General features: G+C 39.6%; 1 protein-coding gene and 1 long non-coding RNA gene across 5 annotated transcripts in view; one reads left to right on the forward strand and one right to left on the reverse strand.

Moving 5' to 3' along the window:
• The window catches only part of LIMS1 (LIM zinc finger domain containing 1), a 141,604-nt gene that overhangs the window by 31,829 nt on the left and 86,242 nt on the right, over positions 1–23,533 (reverse strand). The window lies entirely within an intron of this gene.
• Positions 1,998–23,460, forward strand: LOC116595389. The gene is made up of 3 exons (XR_004287652.1): positions 1,998–2,123; positions 2,950–2,999; positions 23,086–23,460. It is a non-coding gene; the product is annotated as an uncharacterized LOC116595389 (long non-coding RNA).

Raw genomic sequence — 23,533 nt, forward strand, 5'->3', positions numbered from 1 at the left:
CTATATGGATGTTGAGACAGATTCATGGCTCTGTCTCTTTGTTTAGAGTTTTGCCAGATCTCATTCTTTTTTTCTTTCTCTTTTATAACCAAGGAACGTCATAATTGGCAGCTGAGAAGGAGAAGGGAGGCTAAGGTTCTAAAGAAAGAAAAGATGGGTGGGATAGAGCCCAAACTTCTATCCCACATCTCCTTCCTATGAGGTCCCCCCATTCCTCCCAGGAGCAATAGACCCTGGCCAGTTGACTCTTGCAGAGAAATTTCCTGAACCTTACATGCTCTGAACCCTATGCTGAATCAACAAAGGAACTCACACAGTGAGAGTTAGGGCCAACTAGGAAGGCTTAGCCCTTGCAATTGTGAATGAACACTGGTACTTAGGAGCTAGTAGCAACGGACTGCCTTTCCTTGAACAGCTTTTCCATTAAGGTCTGTAGCTTCTTCTTCTTCTTTTTTTTTTTTTTAAGATTTTATTTATTTGACACAGAGTGATTACAAGTAGAGAGAGAGAGAGGAAGGAGCAGGCTCCCTGCCTAGCAAAGAGCTCGATGCGGGACTCAATCCCAGGACCCCGAGATCATGACCTAAGCTGAAGGCAGAGGCTTAACCCACTGAGCCACCCAGGCAGCCCAGGTCTGTAGCTTCTTAAAAAGTAACTGCTCCCATTAGGGGCACGTGGGTGGCTCAGCAGGTTGTGTCTGACTCTGATCTCAGCTCAGGTCTTGATCTCAGCATTGTGAGTTCAAGCCCCACATTGGGCTCCACGCTGGGTATGGAGCCTGCTTGCTTGCTTGCTTGCTTGCTTTCTTTCTTAATGTGTCTTTCTCTGTAAGGTTTATTAGGATCATGCCCTCGAGGTCCATCCATGTTTTTTTAAAATTTTTATTTATTAATTCCTTTTCAGTGTTCCAGAATTCATTGTTTATGCACCATACCCAGTGCTCCATGCAGCAAGTGTCCTCCATAATACCACCAGGCTCACCCAACCTCCCACCCCTGCCCCTCCAAACCTGTCAGATTGTTTTTCAGAGTCCACAGTCTCTCATGGTTCACCTCCCCTTCCAATTTCCCCCAACTCCCTTCTCCTCTCCATCTCCCCATGTCTTCCATGTTATTTCTTATGCTCCATAAATAAGCGAAACCATATGGTAATTAACTTTCTCTGTTTGACTTATTTCACTCAGCATAACCTCTTCCAGTCCCATCCATTTTGATATAAAAGATGGGTATTCATCCTCTCTGATGGAGGCATAATACTCCATAGTGTATATGGACCACATCTTCCTTATCCATTCGTCCATTGAAGGGCATCTTGGTTCTTTCCACAGTTTGGCGACTGTGGCCATTGCTGCTATGAACACTGGGGTACAGATGGCCCTTCTTTTCACTACATCTGTATCTTCGGGGTAAATACCCAGTAGTGCAATTGCAATTCTTTTTTTTTTTTTTTAAAGATTTTATTTATTTGACAGATCGCAAGTAGGCAGAGAGGCAGGCAGAGAGAGAGAGAGAGAGAGAGAGAGAAGCAGGCCCCCTGCCAAGCAGAGAGCCTGATGTGGAACTCGATCCCAGGACCCTGGGATCATGACCTGAGCCACAGGCAGAGGCTTTTAACCCACTGAGCCACCCAGGCACCCCATATTTTTACATTCTTAAGGAATCTCCACACTGTTTTCCAAAGTGGCTGCACCAACTTGCACTTCCATCAACAGTGTAAGAGGGTTCCCCTTTCTCCATATCCCCTCCAACACATGTTGTTTACTGTCTTGTTAATTTTGGCCATTCTAACAGGTGTAAGGTGCTATCTCAATGTGGCTTTGATTGGAATCTCCCTGATGGGAGCCTACTTTTAAAAAAAGGAAAAAAGTTAACTACTCACATTATTCCTCTGTTTGCTTATTTGCATTATTTTACATCATTTCTGAACATATGGAACTTTTATTATGAGATCACAATGCAACAGGCCTAAGGGATACCTGAGAAGTGCTTGCGGAATGACTAAACAATACAAGTCACAGCCTGTTCTATGAGAATACAAGGGTCTTAGGGAAATAATATATGGATATATATGTTTTCTTCCATCATTCAAGCAAATAAGGATGAAGATTTCTACTTCAGTGCCAGGTACTGAGTGAAAAGGGCTGTCTGTGTGTGTCCTAGTACCTGAGTAAGAGCAGTAACCATGTGGCCATTGCAAGGTTAGGTGGCACTATTTACCCAAAAGGACTGCGTAAGGGAGTCGGTTGGTCAATCACTTCTTACCCAGGTTACCAAGAAGAGAGCTAAAATAAATGTGTGGTTATTTTTCCAAGAGACCATGGGGGGGGGGGTCATTTCAGTCCAAATCAACACTACTGCTTAAATTTAATATCCAAGCATTTTGCTACTTTCAAACCATTTTTGACACTTAATAATGTTGCTCTAAGAAATATAAACAATCCTTTTAGACTGTGACTGCAGCCATGAGAAAAATATTTATCTGAGCACCTCTGATGGAAATTACTACCACCACTATAGTGGCATCAAAATAGTCCTTGAAGTAGGGTAGGAAGCTGTTTTTAAAAAAATATTCCAAAAGCCAGTTTTGTCTGAATAGTGAGCCTGTTAAGTGGCTTTTGCTGAAGAACTAGGGTTTCCCAAGGCCCATGCATGGCTCCTTAAGGATTCTTCCCAAGAGGTTCTATAATCTAATCAGCCCTACTCATCATGGTTGATTAAAGTCTTTGAGAGGCTCCATAGAACAGGTCTGAATCCCAATCCACAGAAGACAGACTTATATTTCATAAACTCAACATTTTTTGAGTTTCAACATTTATATTTCATCTACTGTGGGCCAAACTCTACCACTCATTGAGCGACATGCTGTGCTGTGTCTTTGTCCATTTGGGCTGCTACAACACAATACCACAGACCATATGGCTTACAAACAGCAGAAATTTATTTCTTACAGTTACAGAGGCTCAAAGTCCAAGATTGAGGTGCCAACATGCTTGGGTTCTGGTAAGTGCCCCTCTCCCCTCTTCCTGGCTCATTCCCTCTCATTGTGTCCTCATGTGGTAGCCAGTGCTAGGAAGCTCTGAGTGACCTCTTTTCCAAGGGCACTAATCTCATTCATGAAAGCTCCACCCTCATGACCAAAGAACCTCCCAAAGGCCCCACCTCCCAATACCATCACCTTTGGGGGCTAAGATTTTGGTATATGAATTCTGGGAGGACACAAACATTCAGACAACAGCAGGCAGGACCTGGGATACTGGTGGACTGCATCTAATAGTCTGTTAGATCTAAACCACACACAGCAGATCTGATGTTAAGATGACCATTCCAGTTTCCTGTAAAGAATGCTGAAGGCCTTTAGATTCCACCCATCCAGCGAACGCCATTTCAGGCAAAAGAAATCCCACCCAACATACTACCTAGCCAAAGATAAATAACTTACTTAGAGATATCACACAAAAATATTGTAGCTATTTCCAGGAGCTCAAATAACTTAAAAAGCCCAGATATAATCATATGCATGGTTACCAAAATTAATACTCAACTTTTTAATAACTGGTATTTTAAATTCTCTCAAATAACAACAACTTAACTAGTGGTTTTTAAAATCCAAGCTGAACATATTGACCAACTGCTTCTAAAACACAGGACTCTAATACAGAAAAAAAGGTAGTACTATTACATATTTTATACCATTCCACAGACAGCTGTGCTTATGTGGATGGCTAGGCCAAGCACTTGTCAATAACAACTACTAGAATGTAGTTTCTCCAACTTCAATCAAAGGCTTCCATGAACACTGGGATATTCAAACTGTTGAGACAGCCTGGGTAAATTAACATATGGAAAAATGAATTATTTTCACTACGAGTCCCTATTCTACTCAAATGGAAAATTTAATCTGATTTTCCCTCTACTATACCAAAAACACAAGAATCATGACATGCAAGTAAAGATAATGGAGCTGGAAAGTTCTTTCTCATTTCCCAGTGACCAGGACAAATGCACTGTTTTCTTTCAACAGACAGTGAGGAAAGAGCCAAAGGTCAGCTGGTCAGAGAGGATAGAGTTGCAATTAACATGCCATTTTGCCTTGTCTGTTAAAATTGTTTCCTAATTCTGGATTGCACAAGCAAAAAAAAAAGTATTTATTACAACAGAGGCAAGAGAGTGAGAAAGAAATAAGATGCACATCTTAAACCAACTTCAAAGAAAGACACATTTGTTACCTGCCTGCATGGGTGCTGCTTATGGATCATGATCAAAGCAGGGAAGAACCACTTGATCTAACTTTGTTTCTGTACCTTGGAAATAACTGAGGAGAATAAGTAGAAAACATTATTGCCTAATAAGGAGGAAAGAACAGACTTAAAGGACCTCCCTATATACTAATTACTGCCTTCCCAGGGCCTCCCACTCATCCCAAACACTCAGATCAGCACAGCAGTGACCCAGAGGCTGGGACTCCAGAAGGTTATTTTTATCTGATTCTAGCACCTTCTTAAATGAAACTCACCTAAAAGTTAGAGAATCTTTGGTGTTGAAGATTTATAGCATCCCAAATTTTGTGCTGTTTTAAGAAGTATGTTCATATCTTTCATAAGGAAAATGAGTGAAACACAACTCAATCTCAAGTTGATAATTTTCAAGAAGTAAACTTCAGGCATGTTTTCCATACTAAAATCAACAATAAAAATATAATGTTTCTAGTGAAAGCCGGTGACATAAAAATTCCTCATCTGGTGTCTGGAACTGTCCTGGTTTTATTCTTGATGCCCACAGTAAGACAGTCCCTACTCAGGTGCCATTAGGTGAGAGCTGCCACATGCTCCCCTCAGTGCCCTGAGGGTTCTGTGACACAAGACAGGTCCTGAGGTAATCTGTAGCTCAGGAATACTCTGCCCACAACAGGCACAAATTATTGCAAATTTTAGTTCAGTTTTTCAATCTTAAATTAACAAGCACTGACAATCTACTTAGCTGCCTACTTCTTGGGAAGTACCTCTTTCTGGACAATCTCTGGAAGTTTTCCAACATTACCCAACCAACAAATGCCCATCCACTTTAGCACATAGAAGATACAGAGCCTAGGGAAGACTGAAACAAGGAACAGGACTGAAATAAAGCTCCTTACAGTGCTTTCCCCCTCCTCCGTGACACTCTGACACTGACAGGTCTACTTTATTAAGAGACATTCTGAGCCATGCGCAGAGAGAAACCAACAGAGTTCAATACTTGTGGTATCCTTCCCTGGCACAGGCACAAGAGCACTGACTTGCTGCCTACAACTAGCCACCCTATCTCTGCAATAATGATGACTTTCTCATCCCACAAGGCAACCCATTACAGAAAGAAAGATATACAAAATCAAGACTGGGAAAGTAGCAGAATGTGTGGCAACAAGGCAAAAATCAGTAATAACAGAAAACTAACAATTGACATAACAATGGAGCAGCCTTAGTTTTTGGAAGCCCCACATCTAGAGGAGCATGAGTACTCTGCGACAGGATCACTGGGTTGCACTGTGTTGTTTGGCAAGTTGAATTTCTTCACCCCCATCAGCTCCAAAGCAACACAGCTTGTTAAGGAGCATTTATAAAAGGCAGAGAAGATTCACTCATATTCTTGTCATCTAGAGATAAGCACTTCAACATGTTGATCTCTGTTCCTTATAAAATACATAACACACACATGACTGTAAATAAAGGCAAGACTGTTGCATGGTGATTGTTCAGAATTATCTTTATTCCTAGTACTGATCATGAAAGGACATAAAGTTCTTTAGATGAATACCACTGACCCCCTTTTCCCTGAACTCTCTATCTGAAACTTGTCCCATCCTCAAATTTCTATTCAAGGTCTTTTCTAAAAAGCCTCCTTTGAGCATTCTAGCCTGTACTAATCTGTTTAGCATCTACAGAGCTCACTGAGTATCCTGTTCAGTGAGTGGGTGAGATTTTAGTCGATTCCACATTGTGTTCTGCATTGCAGAGGTACTCCTCTCAAGAATACCATGAGCCCTTTGGTGTGAAAACTTCTAGAGTCTTTACATCAAACACTCTTAGTAGGCAATTAATCATACTGGCCCTTTTGTGAAAAGGTGCTGCACAACAGAGCTGGGGAGGTGCTGGTAAGCTACCACCGTCCCCAGAAATTCAAGACAACTCAGAGTAGCTTCAGTATGTACTTAAGCATGACATTCTCTTGTCAGTAAAGATAACTCTCTTAACATCACAGCAGTCTGAAATCTATATGCTTTCTAACAAACTCTCACTAGATCCCCATAGTTGCTCAAATAAGTAGAGTGTTTGGTCAACTAAAAAAACATTCTTAGAATTCATAACCTGGGCATTTTTTCTCTGATTTTTCAAACATCCTCACTGGAAAATATCTCTGTAGCAGATATTCCATTATCCAAATCATTTCTTCCTGTTATTCATACTGTGACCCACTAACATATATTCTCACCCCTAAACATCTTTTTAAAAAGATACCTTGTGTCCTAACCAAAACAGATGAATTTGAGAAAGCCCTGTATTTTAAATATAGAACAGTATTTTTAGCTAAGAATGTTGACTTACGAGAATGCCCGGCTTACCAGGGAAACCCTTCAGTGAATCCACAGGCTCCTTATATGGCAGGGGTAGCCATCAGCACTAAACTTTCTGGCTCTAAATGACATTCTTATTTTAGTTCTGACTCAGCCAAGGATATCTCCCTGACCACTGACCTTCAGCTAAGTTGGGAGAGGAAGTCAATGGGAGTTTTTATTTTGTGAATAAGCTTAACATGAGGTCTACTTTCCTCAATGGTAAGGTAAAACAAAACTGTAAGTTTCAGTACAGAGAGACAGAAAAAAACTTGTACTCAAGTCAAGTGAATACAACCCCTTCAAATTTCAATCTATGTATCTTTCATCTTCAGTTGTTTTATTCTTAACATAGAACATATTTTTCATGTATTTTATTGCATTCAACATTTGAAAATATTGGATAGGATTAAGTAGAAGAACTGAAAAAAATTTTTTTGCAAACTTTATAAAGGCTTCTTCTCTTTCACTAACTTCAAATTTTGTGAAGTGCGTATAGAAAGACAAGAAACTGTCTTAACTACTATGAGTGAGAGTTATCATTAATGTGAATAAAAGATGTGGAAATTATATAAGGTCATAGGAGGCCTGAGCACCTAGTGATGTCATTATAAGGCTATCTAGCACAAAGCTAGAGCTTCAGTTTCTCCCAGGTGTCTTTTGCATATTCCTCCCTTTCTTCTGGATCCTGTCTCCAGCTCTTCTCTCTCCCTATATAGCTCACTATTCTCTGTGACAGAATGAAGTCTGGGTTTTTGAAAGTAGTTTACAGGGTTAGGTATGAAGCTCTTTTTTCAGATCCTTTAGCTCTTTTCAAAGAGACATATTCTATGAATCCAGAAATAATATATAAGAGTATGATTATTATGACTACAAACAGACACTTCATTTCCTGATGGAAGATTACTGGCCTATCTTTGGTGTGCTGATGATGGAAGTGGTCTTTTTCCTCTACCAGCTGGCCCAGGGGCCTTTCAGCAGAGGGCGCTGGAGAGACCGACCAGAGGAAAGGGTTTTGCATACTAGTCCTTGCAGGCTCTCCTGGCAAGCTCCTGTGGGCAGAGCTTTCTTCGGTTTAGCCTCCAGCAGCACACACAGCTTCTTCAGCGTCCAGCTCGAGTGGGCATGGCAGCCAAAAGCAGCCAGTTGGCAAGCAGCTTGCCTGGTGGTTCTGCAGCAGGAGGCCTCTGGCTCCTGCAGTGAGTGGCAGCCCACAGCACACTGACCAGGCTGCCTGCCTCTCCAACCACCACACTGCCCACCTTCCCCACTCCCAGCAGTTCTGGAATGAAGCCCCTTGTTGCCACCTGTAGGGAGGTTTTCCTACAAGTTCAGACTTCTAGCATGTTTCACTGGTGCAGGACCATAGCAACTCCTCTGCTATCCCCAAGAGCAGTAAGTCCTGGCTGGGGAGGAGGGCTCCCCCTTGCTAGAATTTTTCAGCCCTGGAGTGGTAGCTACTGAATATAGCAGCTGTTCAATACTCTTTGCATTCTCTCTACTTCTTACTAGCCAATCCCTTACTACTGCAAACCCCTGCTGGAGTTAATAACTTAAAAAAAAAAAATCTTTTATTAAACATTCCTCCTTCAAATTACTGTGTGGTTTTTCTCTCCTGATTGGATCACAACTGAACCTCTGTCAATATGAGAGGCCAAAATTAGGATTCTTAATTGACTGTTCTTAGACCTCATTGGGTCCTTTATCCAGTATGAGGCATCTGTCTCACTTAAAACAACCAAATGTGCATTTGAAACTAGAAAGGGGGGCGCTTGGGTGGCTCAGTGGGTTAAAGCCTCTGCCTTCAGCTCAGGTCATGGTCTCAAGGTCCTGGGATTGGGCCCCACATTGGGCTCTCTGCTCAGCGGGGAGCCTGCTTCCCCTTCTCTCTCTGCCTACTTGTGATCTCTCTCTGTCAAAATAAATTAAAAAAAAAAAAAAAAGAAACTAGAAAGGGATGGGAGGAGTAGATTATAACATTAAAAAGTCTAGCATAATAGAATGGCCAGTTAGAGGGGAGCTCAAGTCAGCTGACCTCACTCTTTCTCCAAGAACAAACTTAACGTTCAATTTGGGGCAAGAGGATAAGGCAGCGCCCACTCTTCCTCACCTCCCAGTACAGAGCAGGCATCCCTTCCAATGAGCAATCTCTGCCTCAAGGGCCATGTTTGGGGACCAACCAGTCAATCTGAGTTCTGATAATATTTTCATACTAGGTATTGACCCAGGAAAGAGGCAAACAAGGGGACACACCTCCATTTCAGTGCTCAAGAAACAAAAGAAGAGAATAAAGGAACCTATGTTAATCTTCAGTAAGCTCTCTCTCATCTTCAAGGCTATAAGGAGGCTGGTGATAAGAACTGTAAGCTTCCTGATCATGTACTATGCACCCACTCACTTGGCTCTGGGGTATTCTGTGCTACTTGGTGTGAGTGCTGTATAGCTTTCCTTGGTCACAGCTATTCCTGTTTCCCTCCCTGTCCTAAGAGTCTTGCTGTGGAATACCTAAGCAGAAGCCTGTTTCCTAAATGGTCCCTCAATTTCAGTATATTGTGGTGAAAAGGACCATATGCACTGCTTAGCACTGACTCACATGTCATCTCTGCAGGGGATGGTCACACAAAGAGCCCATCTGTGGCTACAGCCAAGCACAGTTTCAGGAGGGCCTGAAAGCCAGACCTGAGAGGGCTTCAAGGCCTGTCCCATGTTTCTGAGTTTCCACATTTTCTGAGGGGATCAGGCAAAATCTAAAATGTAATACAATAATATCTCAAACAATTTCTGTCATAAAATGTGCTTTTGAGATGTTACATTACCTTATTTTTATCATCTCTTCTGTCTCATCATCTACCTTGCTTTCATTCCCCATATACATGAAAGTTGAACCTAATGGTGGGCCCCAAGAAGGAACGGGAGTCACTGTACTGCAAGTGCTCTGTGAAACATGGCAGCAGCCGCAACAGAGAGCAGACCAGCCCTGAGGTCCTTCTTTCCCTTCCCTTTACAGACATCTCGGTAGCTCCATCTGTAATCCTAAACAGGCTAGTGTTGGACCAACTTCACAAGAGCTGTCTGTGTTCAGCCTGCTTTCTTCCTCTCCATTCTTCCAGGACTTCTATAGGACACTGCTCCCTCCTCCTCCTCTATCTGCCACAAAGAGGCTAGAGACATAATCCAGTTTCCACCCAACCACAAACCTTCCAGAAATACTATCTCTAAAGAACAATGTACAAGAGAAAAATTGAGAAAAAGTCTTGGAGAGAGAAACAATACCATGGAGCTCACGAAGACTATTTCAGTTGTTTTCATAATTGGGGTTTACAAATGTGCACATGCACACACGTGTGTGTGTTGTCTTTTAATATTTAATTAGTTAAATCATATTAAATGAAACTTAAACCTTCTTGACCGAAGGGCATGAAGACTCCTGCTCTAATCGTTTTCCAAACAGAACTGATGCCAAGGGTTTCAGTTTAGGACAGCAAATGTGTATTTGGATGACACTGTCTATCTGAGCATAACGACACAAAACAATCTCTTTTCAAGGCATGTAAGGAAGCAAAATGTCATCAAAACTAACTTGGCATCAGGTCAAATTCTAAGCTGGCAAAATAAGGCAAAATAATTGAGTTCTCAAACAGCCTGGAATCTAGGTAGAAAAGCAAATCAAAAGATGAAATGCTGAGAATGGTTTGCATAAACTATTAAAACCATATGGCCTGAGTGAAAGAGCTGTCTAGTCCTCAAATGACTGAATCTATAACAGTTGTATCAAAAGTCAATGATCTTTCTAATGTAAGAAATACAAAGCAAAAATAAACAAAAACAAAAAAGTCAATGATCTGCCTTTATTAAAAGTGGTAGTAGCTTCTATTCTTCCACAGATAGCAATATTCCAAACTAGTAGAGACAAATGACCACGTGACTATTTTAAGCAAGTTTTATCCTTTCAGATAAAACTGCTCTGAAATAAAGGAAATAGTTCTGTGTTAAAAGGATAAATGAAAAACAATCACCATATTAATTACTAAGAGTTAAGATGTTGGCAAAAGTGAAGGTACAGAACAATTAGCATTTTAAAAGGGCAAAACTCGGGGCACCTGTGTGGCTCAGTGGGTTAAGGCCTCTGCCTTCGGCTCAGGTCATGATCCCAGGGTCCTGGGATCGAGCCCCGCATCGGGCACTCTGCTCAGCAGGGAGCCTGCTTCTTCCTCTCTCTCTGCCTACTTATGATTCTGTCTGTCAAATAAATAAATAAAATATTTAAAAAAAAAAAAAAATAAAAGGGCAAAACTCAAATTTTAACACAGCTGTCATGATAAACACTTAAGTCATAAGGGATGCACGAATGCTTTCAGGGACAGAGGGGGAAGGGATGAGGGGGAAATCTCATGGTACAGTTTATTACCCTGAGCACAAATGTAATCAGTGCTCAATATTATAATGGCTCATAAAGTAATGTCACTGTTTTCTCATCCAGATATCTATCTGTATCCTTGCTACACATGTACAGATTGCCTCCATGCAAACTGCTTAAATACATATGAACAAGCCAGTTTACCTTCCCTTTTATTTAATGTTTCCATGTAAATATAGACAGTCTGAGTCATTACAGAGCCCAGAGGCCATAATCCCTAGCTGTGTAGAAGCCGGTTCAGACAGACCATGATTAACATTTTGGTTCTTTAGTAACATTTGCATTCCCTCTTACATTTTTCAAGACTGAAGAGGCAGAGAAAGAAGCTGGAGGCTTTCCTGCAGCTCATTTACCATTCATTCCACTATAAACATCAATTTCTGCCACAAGGTCTGGCACTGGCTGGCAAGAAACAAATTGTCCCAAATTATGAGAATTATGAGTACATGCTTCCTTGGGTATTCTTTCTTGATTTCATCATACTTTGAGAATCTTGTACTTTTTTTTTTTTTAAAGATTTATTTATTTATTTGAGAGACAGAAAGGAAGGACAGAGGGAGAGGGAGAATCTCAAGGAGACTCCACTCTGAGCACAGGATCCCAGGACCCTGAGATCGCGACTTGAGGTGAAATCAAGAGTCAGATGCCCAAGTGACTAAGCCACCCAGGCACCCTGAGAATCTTGGACATGTTGAGTGGCTCCAGCACTTAACTTTTAACAAGGTGTCTTTCAAGAGAGAAAAGGTAGCTGAATTCCAACAGATTACTAACAGGTACTAACAGGTACTCAAGAAGCAAAGCATAACATCAAGAGAAACTAACATTCTGCTTTGCAAATAAATGTATCTTTCCAAGTATTAAAATGGATTTGATAGCCAAAATGAAATATAATAAATCCTCCTTGAATAACTCTAAATCTGTTAATATTATTCAGCTGGTAAATGGAGAAATTCAAGCTCCTAAAAATAAGTGACTTGTAATAGTCAATTACTAAGTGGTGATACCAAATATTGGACCTAGTCTCTGCTAACCTAGACTCGAAAAGCTATCTTAATGGCCCACATTCCACTGGCCAAGCTCTTATTCTCAAAATAAACATAAACTGTCCTACAAAATGAATGTCTTACAAATGAAACAAATCTATCTCTGCCAGGGAGATAAGAGCAGTAAATGAGAAGTTCAGTCCAATCTCTTTTGATACAAATTGTAAAAGGCTTAATAATTACCATAAGGGGTGTCTGGGTGGCTCAGTTGGTTAAGCAACTGCCTTTGGCTCATATCACGACCCTGGAGTCTCCAGATCAAGTCCCACAATGGGCTCCCTGCTCAACGGAGAGTCTGCTTCTCCCTCTGACCAATCCCATCATGCTCCCTCTCTCTCAAACAAATAAATAAATATCTTAAAAAAATAATAATAATTACCATAAGTAGACATCCTAGTTAAGGTAAGGAGCTTCTATCTCTTTCCATCCACCTCCTCCCATCAACCTCCAAATTACACATGCCAGAGCCACAGATGCTGAAATCTTGGTTGGGTTTATAGATTACTGACAGGCAAGTAGCTGACAGACTACTGTTATGAATGTTGATTAGGCACAACCACTGATAAGCCAAGTGATAAATTCTAATGTGATAGTTACATATGAGGAGGTTAAAGTTAAAATTGTATCATTTGGGGTGTCTGGGTGGCTCAGTCAACTAATCTTCTGCCTTTAGCTCAGGTCATGATGCCAGGGTTCTGGGACGGAGCCCCACATCGGGCTCCCTGCTTGGCAAGGGAATCAGCTTTTTCCTCTCTCTCTACCCCACCCCTATGCCTGCTCGTTCTCTCTCCCTCAAATAAATAGACAAAATCTTTTAAAATATGCTTAAAAAATAAAACTGTGCCACTTCTCATGATACATATGAAACAATTATATACTCTAATTACTGAAGCCTTGAAGCACATATTGAAATAGTACGAACAGTAAAATGAATCCCATCAAACCCAACTCAATGAAAAAAGTTATCAAACCATGACCAATTTATCTATTTTTCAACCATAAAATATTCTCAAGCAAATTCCATACATCACTTGATCCATAAATTCTACAGCATGTAACCATAATATATATTTAAGCTCTTAATTTCTTCCTACAGGAATGTAATAGCACAGTAAATTTTAAAGAAGGCTCAGTACAGAGATGCTTGACTTCTACTATTTCAAAATTACAGACTCTTAAGTGTGAGCAGGCTGTCCTCCACTAGTTTTCACTGAGATGCCTCAGCAGCTGCCACAGCACTGGGGGAAGGTTCAGGAAAAGAATCCGGTCCAGTCATTCCACCCCTTTCCTTCTCATCACTTCCACAGAGCATCACTGCTTTTGTTCTGTACACCACAGTGCCCAGGGAAATCCTGTCTGGAAAAGATTCTTTTGAAAGCTTCTGGCTGGACCTTCCATTCTTTTTCTGAGATTTTTCAGATTCCTATTTATTCTTTTGTTTCTTTTGTTGTTGTTGTTTGGTCTGTTCCTGTAAAAACCAGAAGCTCTAAAAACGTGGACTGGTTTTCTGAGATGGTCTGATACTTTTCCACTTCTATTATGATTGACAGTTAACTCACTGGTATACACCAGTTTTAACTGGTAATTGAGTTGATCAATCTCAGTTGCTCTTTCTCTCTATATATAGCTGAGAAGATCACCCTACACTCATTCACAGAGAAGCATCTTGCCAGGAAACAATCCTGTAAGTTCTTCTTCCCCACCTCAAACATGGCTGAAACATTAAAAATGAGTAGCCCACACGTAAGCTGCAGCCCATTTCTAGTTCCATGCATATTCATGCTCCTTCCCCAAATATTATCATTTTTTCATTCCCATTACACCTCTAAGCAATCAGGATTTTGACAATGAAACATACTATTTCATCATAGTACCGTTTAACAATACCTTCTCTTTAAGTCGTTGTAATAGCAGATGGAAATATAAAAATGTACAAAGGTGACAAACATCAGGGAAATCAAAATCACAATGTGGTATCACTTTACACCAATCTGAATGGCTGTTATCAAAAAGACAAGAAATAACAATTGTTTGTAAGGATGTGGAGAAAAGAGAACCCTCTGCACTGTTAGTGGGAGTGTAAACTGGTGCAGTCATTTTTGGCAACAGTATGGAGGTTCCTCAAAAAAAACCAAACAAACCCCTACAAATAGAAATACTATATGACCAGTAATTCCACTTCTGGGTATCTACCCAAAGAAAACAAAAACACTAGCTTAAAACACATATGAGGGGTGCTTGGGTGGCTCCTCATTAAGTGTCTGCCTTCCATCAGGTCATGATCCCAGGGTTCTGGGATTGAGCTCCATGTCAGAGACCCTGCTCAGCAGGGAGCCTGCTTCCCCCTCTCCCACTCCTCACCCCCATCAAATAAATAAATAAAAATCTTTAAAAAAAAATGAATGGATAAAGAAGATGTGTTATGTATATTTTATAATGGAATATTACGCAGCCATAAAAAGAATGAAATTTTGCTATTTGTGACAACACAGACAAACCTACAAGGTATTATGCCAAGTGAAGTTAAGCCAGACAGAAACAGACACACTATATAATTTCACTTATATGTGGAATCTAAAAAAAATAAATGAACAAATAAAAAACAAAGACAGACTACATAAATACAGAGAACAAAATAATGACTCCTGGGGGGTATGGGGATGGGCAAAAAAGAATGAAAGGGATTAAGATGTACAAATTTAACAGAGGTAAAAGAAATCATAGGGATGAAAAGTATAGCCTGGGGGATATAATCAGTAATACTGTAATAATATCCCCCATAACCTGTGATGTTTCTTCTCAGTAATTCTCTTTCTACTAACCCCTACTCAGTTCTCTACAAATCCTACCTTCCTTTGCTGTATTTGTAAATGAGCCCCAGCTCTCTCCCCCAGTGGTCCCTATACTTAATTTTGATCCTGAACAGTCTGCCTTACTGCTGAATATTGATTTTCTTTAGCAGTGTTAACACCTTTGTGGAATCTCCTCATCTGCAGTGTATTACGCTGGACTTACTGATTTGCTTCCAGCAAAGACTAATTATTGCAAAAGTGGTTAAGTTATTTCTGAGATTTGGATATAAAAAGACTGTGGCTCCATCTTAAACTCTCTCCCTCTCCTGGATTGCCCCCTCCCTTTGAGCCTTCTCCCTTTGAGAAGACTATAGTCCTTACTGAAAGCTCAAAAGGAGGATCACAAAAGACCCTAAGCCAAAGTCCTTGAATTAGATATACCTCGATTCCTCACTCACAGAAACTGTGAGATAACAAACGCTCATTGTTTTAAGCCTGCAATCAGTAAATCAGTACCCATAGACCAAATGTGGCTCACTGTCTGCTTCTGTAAATAGTTTTATTGGAACACACACAGCTATGTTCATTCACTTAATGCATTTTCTATGGCTGTGTTCATACTACAACAGCAGAGTTAAGTAGTTGTGACTCAGAATGTGTGGTGTGCAAAACCTAAAATATTTATTATCTGGCCCTTTACAAAAAAGTGTGCTACCTCCAGTTGCCCCTAAGTTTGGGGGTAATCTGTTATTCATTAATAGGTAACTAATGCACTCTGATCTGTGATCAGCATCACAGCTATTCCTCTAGATACACAATATCTTTTAATTACCTCCTTATGTCTATTTTTTCATCATACAAAAGGTTCCATATTAGTAGATAAAGAATATTTTAATTAAGTTCATAACCCCATTTCCCCAGCACACAGTAGTACCTTAATAAATGTACATACAGAACCAAGAATGCTTAGACAAATATATTTTACATATTAAGGTGCGAAACTCACAATTTAGCAATACATCCTTTAAATAAAGTACATCATATTGAGAAAAGCCAAAATTACAAATGATGCTGAATAGCTACTATTTCCAGTTGAAGCCATTTTAAAGGTATTTGTTGACTGCCACAGAAACTATACTTCTAGATCCAGTAAAACTGTTATCTTTTAAACTGGCTATAATTTTACTTTTTATTTATTTAAAGATTTTATTTGAGAGAGTGAGAGATAGAGAGAGAGAGAGAGAGAGAACATGAATTGGGGGGAAAGGCAGAGAAGAAGCAGACTCCCCGGAATAATGTGAGCCAGACACTTAACTGACTGAGCCACCCAGGCAATCCTAAACTAGCTATACTTTGATAAAACCTCATTGTTTAAAATACCTATGCATCAGTTTATATCAGATACTTCCAAGATTATTACCATTAGTTTTAACCATGAAACAAAAAATATATTTTCCAGCACCTGGAAAAATGTTACTGAAATTTTCCAAAACACTGCAGAATTTCAGTTTTGTTCCAACAAATTCTGCATGCCAGAATTAAAAACTAAAGTTGGCAGCAGCAACTGTCAAACATAAGTCAACATCCTACATGCAATGATTCATTTGCGGCTTTCTATCTCAGTCTGGTTCCCTTCACATTCTCTTTGCTAGGGGCAGGAGGACAATATTGTTGGGAAAGATACAAACTTGGATATTCTTGTAATGTTCAATTTTAAGGAATATATGCATTATGACATATAAATATAATATTCTTAGTTTTTTAAACCGGGATATTTTCTCTGGCAAATGTCTACGAAGAAGAGGGAGAAAAATTCCATTTTTGTTTCAATCTTATTACCTATAGGCAAGCACAGGAGGTTAACCTTTACTTTTATATTCAATGATAAATTTTTAACTTTTAAGAGATGATCAAGTATATTAAAAACTTCCACCTAAGAAAACTTATTCTAAAACCTATATGAAGCCCAAGTTTTGTGGTTAAGAGCTCACACTACGAACATAAGACACAAATGAGTATGGCCCTGGGTTAAAATCCCAACAGCCCAACTTACCAAGCATGAGTCTCTAACAATACTTTCCTGTCTCTGTGAAAAGGGAGAAATACATGGCACCTTCCAGGATTCCTGTGAGCATTCACTGAGCCTGTGAAGTACTTACCACATAGCCAGAAAAGCACTAAATGGTATGAAAGGCCAAGATGATTTTAAAAAATAATTAATGAGATTATATTTATATGAGTCATATGTTTTAATAATCTTATTGACTGTGGGTTTGGGAAAGGTTTTATTTTATTTTATTTCAAAGATTTTTTATTTATTTGACAGACAGAGATCACAAGTAGGCAGAGAGGCAGGCAGAGAGAGGAGGAAACAGGCTCCCTGCTGAGCAGAGAGTCATATGCGGGCTCGATCCCAGGACCCTGAGATCATGACCTGAGCTGAAGGCAGGGGCTTTACCCCATTGAGCCACCCAGGCGCCCTGAAAGGTTTTAAATAGGACACAAAAAGCACAAACTTTATAAACAGAAAAAAAAAAATCAACAGTATCAAAATAAATAAAAACTTTGCTTTTCAAAAGATACTGATAAAAATGAGAAGATAAGCCACAGACTGGGAAGAGACATTTGCAAAATATATATCTGATAAAAGACTTATATGTAGAATACAGCAAACACTGTTAAAACTTAATACTATTAAGGAACATCCCAATAAAAGGCAAAAGATGGGTTGCAAATAAGCAACTGATACTCAACTACATGAGTCATTAGGAAAACGCAAATTATAACCACAATGAGATACTACTACCCACCCTCAAAATGGCTAAAATTGAAAAAAAATTTACCAAAGCATTGGTGAGAATGTGGAGAAATGGATCCCTCAAAAACTGCTTGTGGGACTATAAATGGTACAATCTCTTTGTAACTCAGTTTAGACATTTTTTTTTTAAGATTTTATTTATTTATTTGACAGAAAGAGACACAGCAAGAAAGAGAATACAAGCAGTGGGAGTGGGAGACGCAGACTTCCTGCTGAGGAGGAAGCCCAGTGTGGGGCTCGATCCCAGGACTCTGGGATCATGACCTGAGCTGAAGGCAGACATTTAGTGACTGAGCCACCCAGGCACCCCTCTTTTTTCTTTTTTAACACTTAAAAAAAAAAATTATTTATTTATTTGGGAGAGAGAGAGTGCGTGCATGCGTGGAGGGATGGGAGGCTGGTTTGAGAATCCTGAGACAGGCTTCCTGCTGAGCATACAGCCAGAGGACCCTGAGATCATGACCTCAACTGAAATCAAAAGTCCATCATTTAACCTACTGAGCCATCCAGGTGCTTCTAGACATTTTTCAAAAAATTTAATACACACAAGCTACCTAACAACTAGTCATTCCAACTGAGAGAAATGAAAGCACATGTTCCCGCAAGGACTTATACAAGAATGTTCACAGCAGCTTTATTTTTAATAGCCAAAAACTGGAACGAACTCAAATGTCAACCAACAAGTGACTGGCTTAACAGATAATAATTATCTGTTATAATGGAACATCACTCAAGGATACAATCAAATGGACTGTTGATATAAGCAACGACATGGATGGATCTCAAAATAAGTATGCTGAGTTAAAAAGCCAGTTAAAGCAAAGAAAACATTATTGTATGATTCTATTTATATGAAAGTCTAAAAAATACAAAATAACCTGGAGTGACAAAAAGCAGATCAAAGTCCCTAGGGATGCAGGGAAGGACTATAAATGGGCCTGAGGAAACTTCCAGGATGATGAGCATGCTCATTATCTTGACTGTGGTGAGGGTATCACTGTGTTAACTTGTCGAAATTCATCAAACTGCCCGTTAAAATTATGCATTTCACTGAGATTCATTAGTTCAACCTCAATAAAGCTGTTTAAAATACTGCACACTGGAATGATTTTTAATCTTCATATACTACTGTATGAACAGATCACTGCTATGGGTTGGATTCTCTGCCCTAAAAAGGTATGTTGATGTCTTAACTCCTGGTACCTGTGAATAGGGTCTTATTTGGAAATAGAATCTTTGCAGATATAATTAAGATAAAGTTAAGATGACTGGTGTCCTATTACAAAGAGAGGAAGAGAGGAGACACAGAGATAAGATGCATCCATGGGGGGAGAATATTGTGTGAAGACAGGACACATTCGGAGAAGAGAGCCACGTCATAAAAAAGAGGCAGAGGCTGGAAAGATATACCTAAGAGACAAACAGTAAACAAGCATTGCCAGCAAAGGCCAGAGGCTAGAAGAGGCAAGGAAGGATTCTCTCCTTCAAGTTTCAGAGGCAGTATGGCCCGGCTGACACAATGATTTCTCACTTCTAGTTTTCAAACCTGAGACCGTAAATGTGCTGTGTGAAGCAACCCAGTTTGCGGTACTTTGTTTCAGTAGCTCTATGAAACTAACGTAACCATTAAAAAAGACTTAAGGAGTTGGGGCAGCACATGGCTGGCTCAGTCAGTAGAGCATGTGACTTCTGATCTCGGGGTTCTAAGTTCTAGCCCCATATTGGGTGTACAGATCACTTAAAAATAAAATCTTAAAAAAACCCGAGGGGCACAGGGGTTGCGCTGTTGGTTGAGTGTCTGACTCTTGGTTTCAGCTCAGGTCATAACCTCAAGGTAGTGGGACTGAGCCTTAACAGGCTTAGTGTGGAGTTGGCTGGAGATTATTTCCCTCTCCCTCGGCTCCTCCCCACGCTTGTTCCTTCTCTCTCTAATGAATAAACAAAATCTTAAAAAAAAAAACTTAAGAAGTTTATATTTATGTGAAAACATATTTAATATTTATTTCTAAAAGCAGATATTCCACAGGAGAATACTTGTATCCAAAGGTGGTTTTAATCACAGAATGGTCACTGGGTCTCACAGATACACAACAAACGGCTGTGTCTCCAAAATATGTATTTTTAAACATTAAACATATAAAAAATAAATAAGTTTCATTTTAATAGCATCTATCCAAATTATATAGGTAAAGTGCTAAGTTTTAGTCAACTGCTATATTTTTTAAATAAGTGATTTGTAACTGATACTTTACCTTTTTTATGTGTTTTAAACTAATAGGAAAGCAATTATAATGATTAAAATCTTGGTATTTAATTGTCATGGTAAATCATTTAGAAAATTTTATGTGTATTGACAACAAATTTACAAATTGATTCTGCTGAAGTTAAGGTTCGTTCCAAAATTCCAGTCTCTTAGCTATACGGAAAAATAGAAAAGGGATCCTTACCTAAAGACTCTTTCACTCCTCTTAACTATTCTTTTCATACACCTCATTTTAAAAAACTTTTTTTTTTTTTAAAGATTTTATTTATTTATTTGACAGAGAGAGATATCACAAGTAGGCGGAGAGGCAGGCAGAGAGAGAGAGAGAGATGGAAGCAGGCTTTCCACGGAGCAGAGAGCCCGATGTGGGGCTCGATCCCAGGACCCTGGGATCATGACCTGAGCCGAAGGCAGAGGCTTTAACCCACTGAGCCACCCAGGTGCCCTTAAAAAACTTTTAAAAAAGATTTTATTTATTCATTTAAAAGAGAGAGAAAGCACAAGCAAGGGAAATGGTAGGCAGAGGAAGAGTGGGAAGCAGGCTTGCCTGATGTGGGACTTGATCCCAAGACCCTGGGATCATGACCTGAGCTGATACTTAACAATCTCAGCCACCCAGTGCCCTTCACACACCTAAGTTTTAAGGATTAACATTGCTATTTTTAATTTCAACATATACTTTCTAATCTATAAAGAAATATTTTAGGTGACAAAGAAAACACATTACCCTTTAGAAAATACGTTTCTCAAAACTATTGAAAAAATAACCATGATCTTTTGACACGATACTTTGGTAGATATGAAAGAGGTACGGCTAAACCACTTTTGTTTCGCATAACTTCACTCATTCAATGAAGAATAGATACGGACAGTAATTACCAGGTTACTATGGTAGATGCTAGAGATATAAAAGAAGTAAGGCAAGGCCTCTCTGGGCTTAGAGAATCCTCTCTAGTAATGGGGAGGGGCATAGGAGAGGGACAGGTAAGTGAGAAGGTAAGAAGAGGTAGGCCTATAAAACCAATGATTACAATATAAATACTTGTGGATTTTACTCTTAAAAACATCTGTGTAGGGGCGCCCGGGTGGCTCAGTTGGTTAAGCGGCTGCCTTCGGCTCGGGTCATGATTCCAGGGTCCTGGGATCGAGCCCCGCATCAGGCTCTCAGCAGAGAGCCTGCTTCTCTCTCTCCCCATCTCCCTGCCACTCTGCTTACTTGTGCTCTCTCTCTAGCTGTCAAATAAACAAATAAAATATTTAAAAAACAACAACAACAACAAACATCTGTGTAATTGAAATACAACTGACACTGTGTAATTTGAGGTACCAACGCAACCTCTTGATTTGATACATTTATATATTGGGATATCATTGCTACGGTAACTTTAGCAAATATCTTTACCATGTCACATAATTACAACTTCCTTTTTGTGTTAAGAAGAGTTAAGATCTTCCAGGTGGTGGGTATTATAGAGGGCACGGATTGCATGGAGCACGGGGTGTGGTGCAAAAATAATGAATACTGTTATGCTGGAAATAAAAAAAATAATAATAAAATAAAAAAATTTAAAAAATAAATAAATAAATAAATAACTTAAAAAAAACAAAACAAAAACAAAACAAAAAAAAAACAACAAAAAAAAAAAGAAGAGTTAAGATCTAGTCTCTTAACAACTTTCAAGTGTTTAATACAGTAGTGTTGACTATAATCACTATGTTAGGCATTAGATCTCCAGAAGTTATTTATCTACTAGTTGCCAGTCTGTACCCTTAAAACAAGATCTCTTCAATTTACCTACCCCTTTTTTTTTTTTTTTTTTTAAAGATTTTATTTATTTATTTGACAGAGAGAAATTACAAGTACACTGAGAGGCAGGCAGAGAGAGAGAGAGAAGGAAGCAGGCTCCCTGCTGAGCAGAGAGCCCGACGTGGGACTCGATCCCAGGACGCTGAGATCATGACCTGAGCCGAAGGCAGCGGCTTAACCCACTGAGCCACCCAGGTGCCCCCAATTTACCTACCCCTTAAGTCCTGGTAACAGCCTACTCTGTTTTCGTAAAATGGGTTTTTTTAGAATCCACATATAAGAGAGAGCATACATTATTTGCCTTTCTCTGACTTATCTCATCATAATGCCTTCAAGGTCTACCCATGTTGTCACAACTGGGAGGATTTCCTCCTTTTTTCACAGGAGTGTGTTTATTCTAGTGAGTGTGTTTGTATTACACTCTTAAACACGTATAAGAAAGCACTACTTACTGCATTTTAAAAAGCAGCTCTGTCAAACTGATACCTCTGTGTACCACAGAGAAAAAAAAATTTGTTATTAACTGTGTGATGGAGGGAACCTGGGTGGCTCAGTTGGTTAAGCCTCTGCCTTCGGCTCAGGCCATGATCCCAGGGTCCCAGGATCGAGTCCCACATCAGGCACCCTGCTCGGCAGGAAGTCTGCTGCTGCTTCTGCCTGCTGTTCCCCCTTCTTGTGCACGCTCTCTCTCTCTCTCTCTCTGTCAAATAAATAGAATCTTAAACAAAACAAAACAAAACAAAAAAACACCCCAAACCTGTGTGATGTATTCATTGTTAGGAAGATTAAATGTGCTCTCAACTGAACCATTAAATAGTAAGAATAGACAAAAATGGCGAATCTGTAATTTTATCCCCCTGGCCGTCCACTATAGCTCTGAAACTAAAATATGAACCTAGTTTTTCATCCAAAAGACAAAGAAATGATAAAGCAAACTATAAAACAGGGATGCGAGGAAATGTACATCCTAAGTTGACCTACTCCAACCTCAACTGAACTCAGAGCACTAACTTATTTGAATCAAGGACAGGAACTGGTTAATAAGAATGATCAACTTTTCTAACTTTAGATTCTTCTTCCTCCTTATTGAATTGTGAATTAATAAACAAATAAAAACCACCAAAAACATGAGAATTCTTAATAGAGTGCCTGACCCATAACAAGGCTCAATCGATGGTAGCGTATTATTTAGGAACACATGGTTTCAATTTTCTGCTCTGAAACCAAGTCAAGGACATTCCCACTACTTAAAAATGATTACATCCTATATCTAGAAAGATATGAACTCAGACTGTTTACTTAATAACCAGAAAGTAAAGGTTACTTTTCTTTGCACTTCCTCCTATTCCTGGTTGTCCAGCTCCATCAGGAAAAGGGCAGGAAAGGATAGCACAAAGATGTTCCAACAAGTAACTTCTCACCGCTGCATCCAGTCAACTTCACGTAAAGATACAAACTTCAAAGTATTTTTTCTTTTCTTCACACTCATTTCAAGATTGACACAGCCCTGACTTTACCCAGGTATGATAAATCTAACTGGGATGTGGAAGAGTGGGGGAGGGTAGATGCACAACAACGATCAACGATGGAGTGCCACTGTAGCAAGAAACTACCAGAGGCAACAACACAGGCAAATAAGCCTGGCTGTGTTCCAATAATCTTCATTTATGGATGGTGAAATACAAATTTCATGTAATTTTTATTATGTCATGAAATATGCCTCTTTTAATTTTTTTCCAACCGCCAGAAAAATGTAAAATCCATCCTAAGCTCATGAGCCATACAAAAACAGGCAGTGGGCCAGAGCT

Source organism: Mustela erminea, chromosome 7, assembly GCF_009829155.1.
Source record: "Mustela erminea isolate mMusErm1 chromosome 7, mMusErm1.Pri, whole genome shotgun sequence".
Lineage (NCBI taxonomy): Eukaryota > Metazoa > Chordata > Mammalia > Carnivora > Mustelidae > Mustela > Mustela erminea.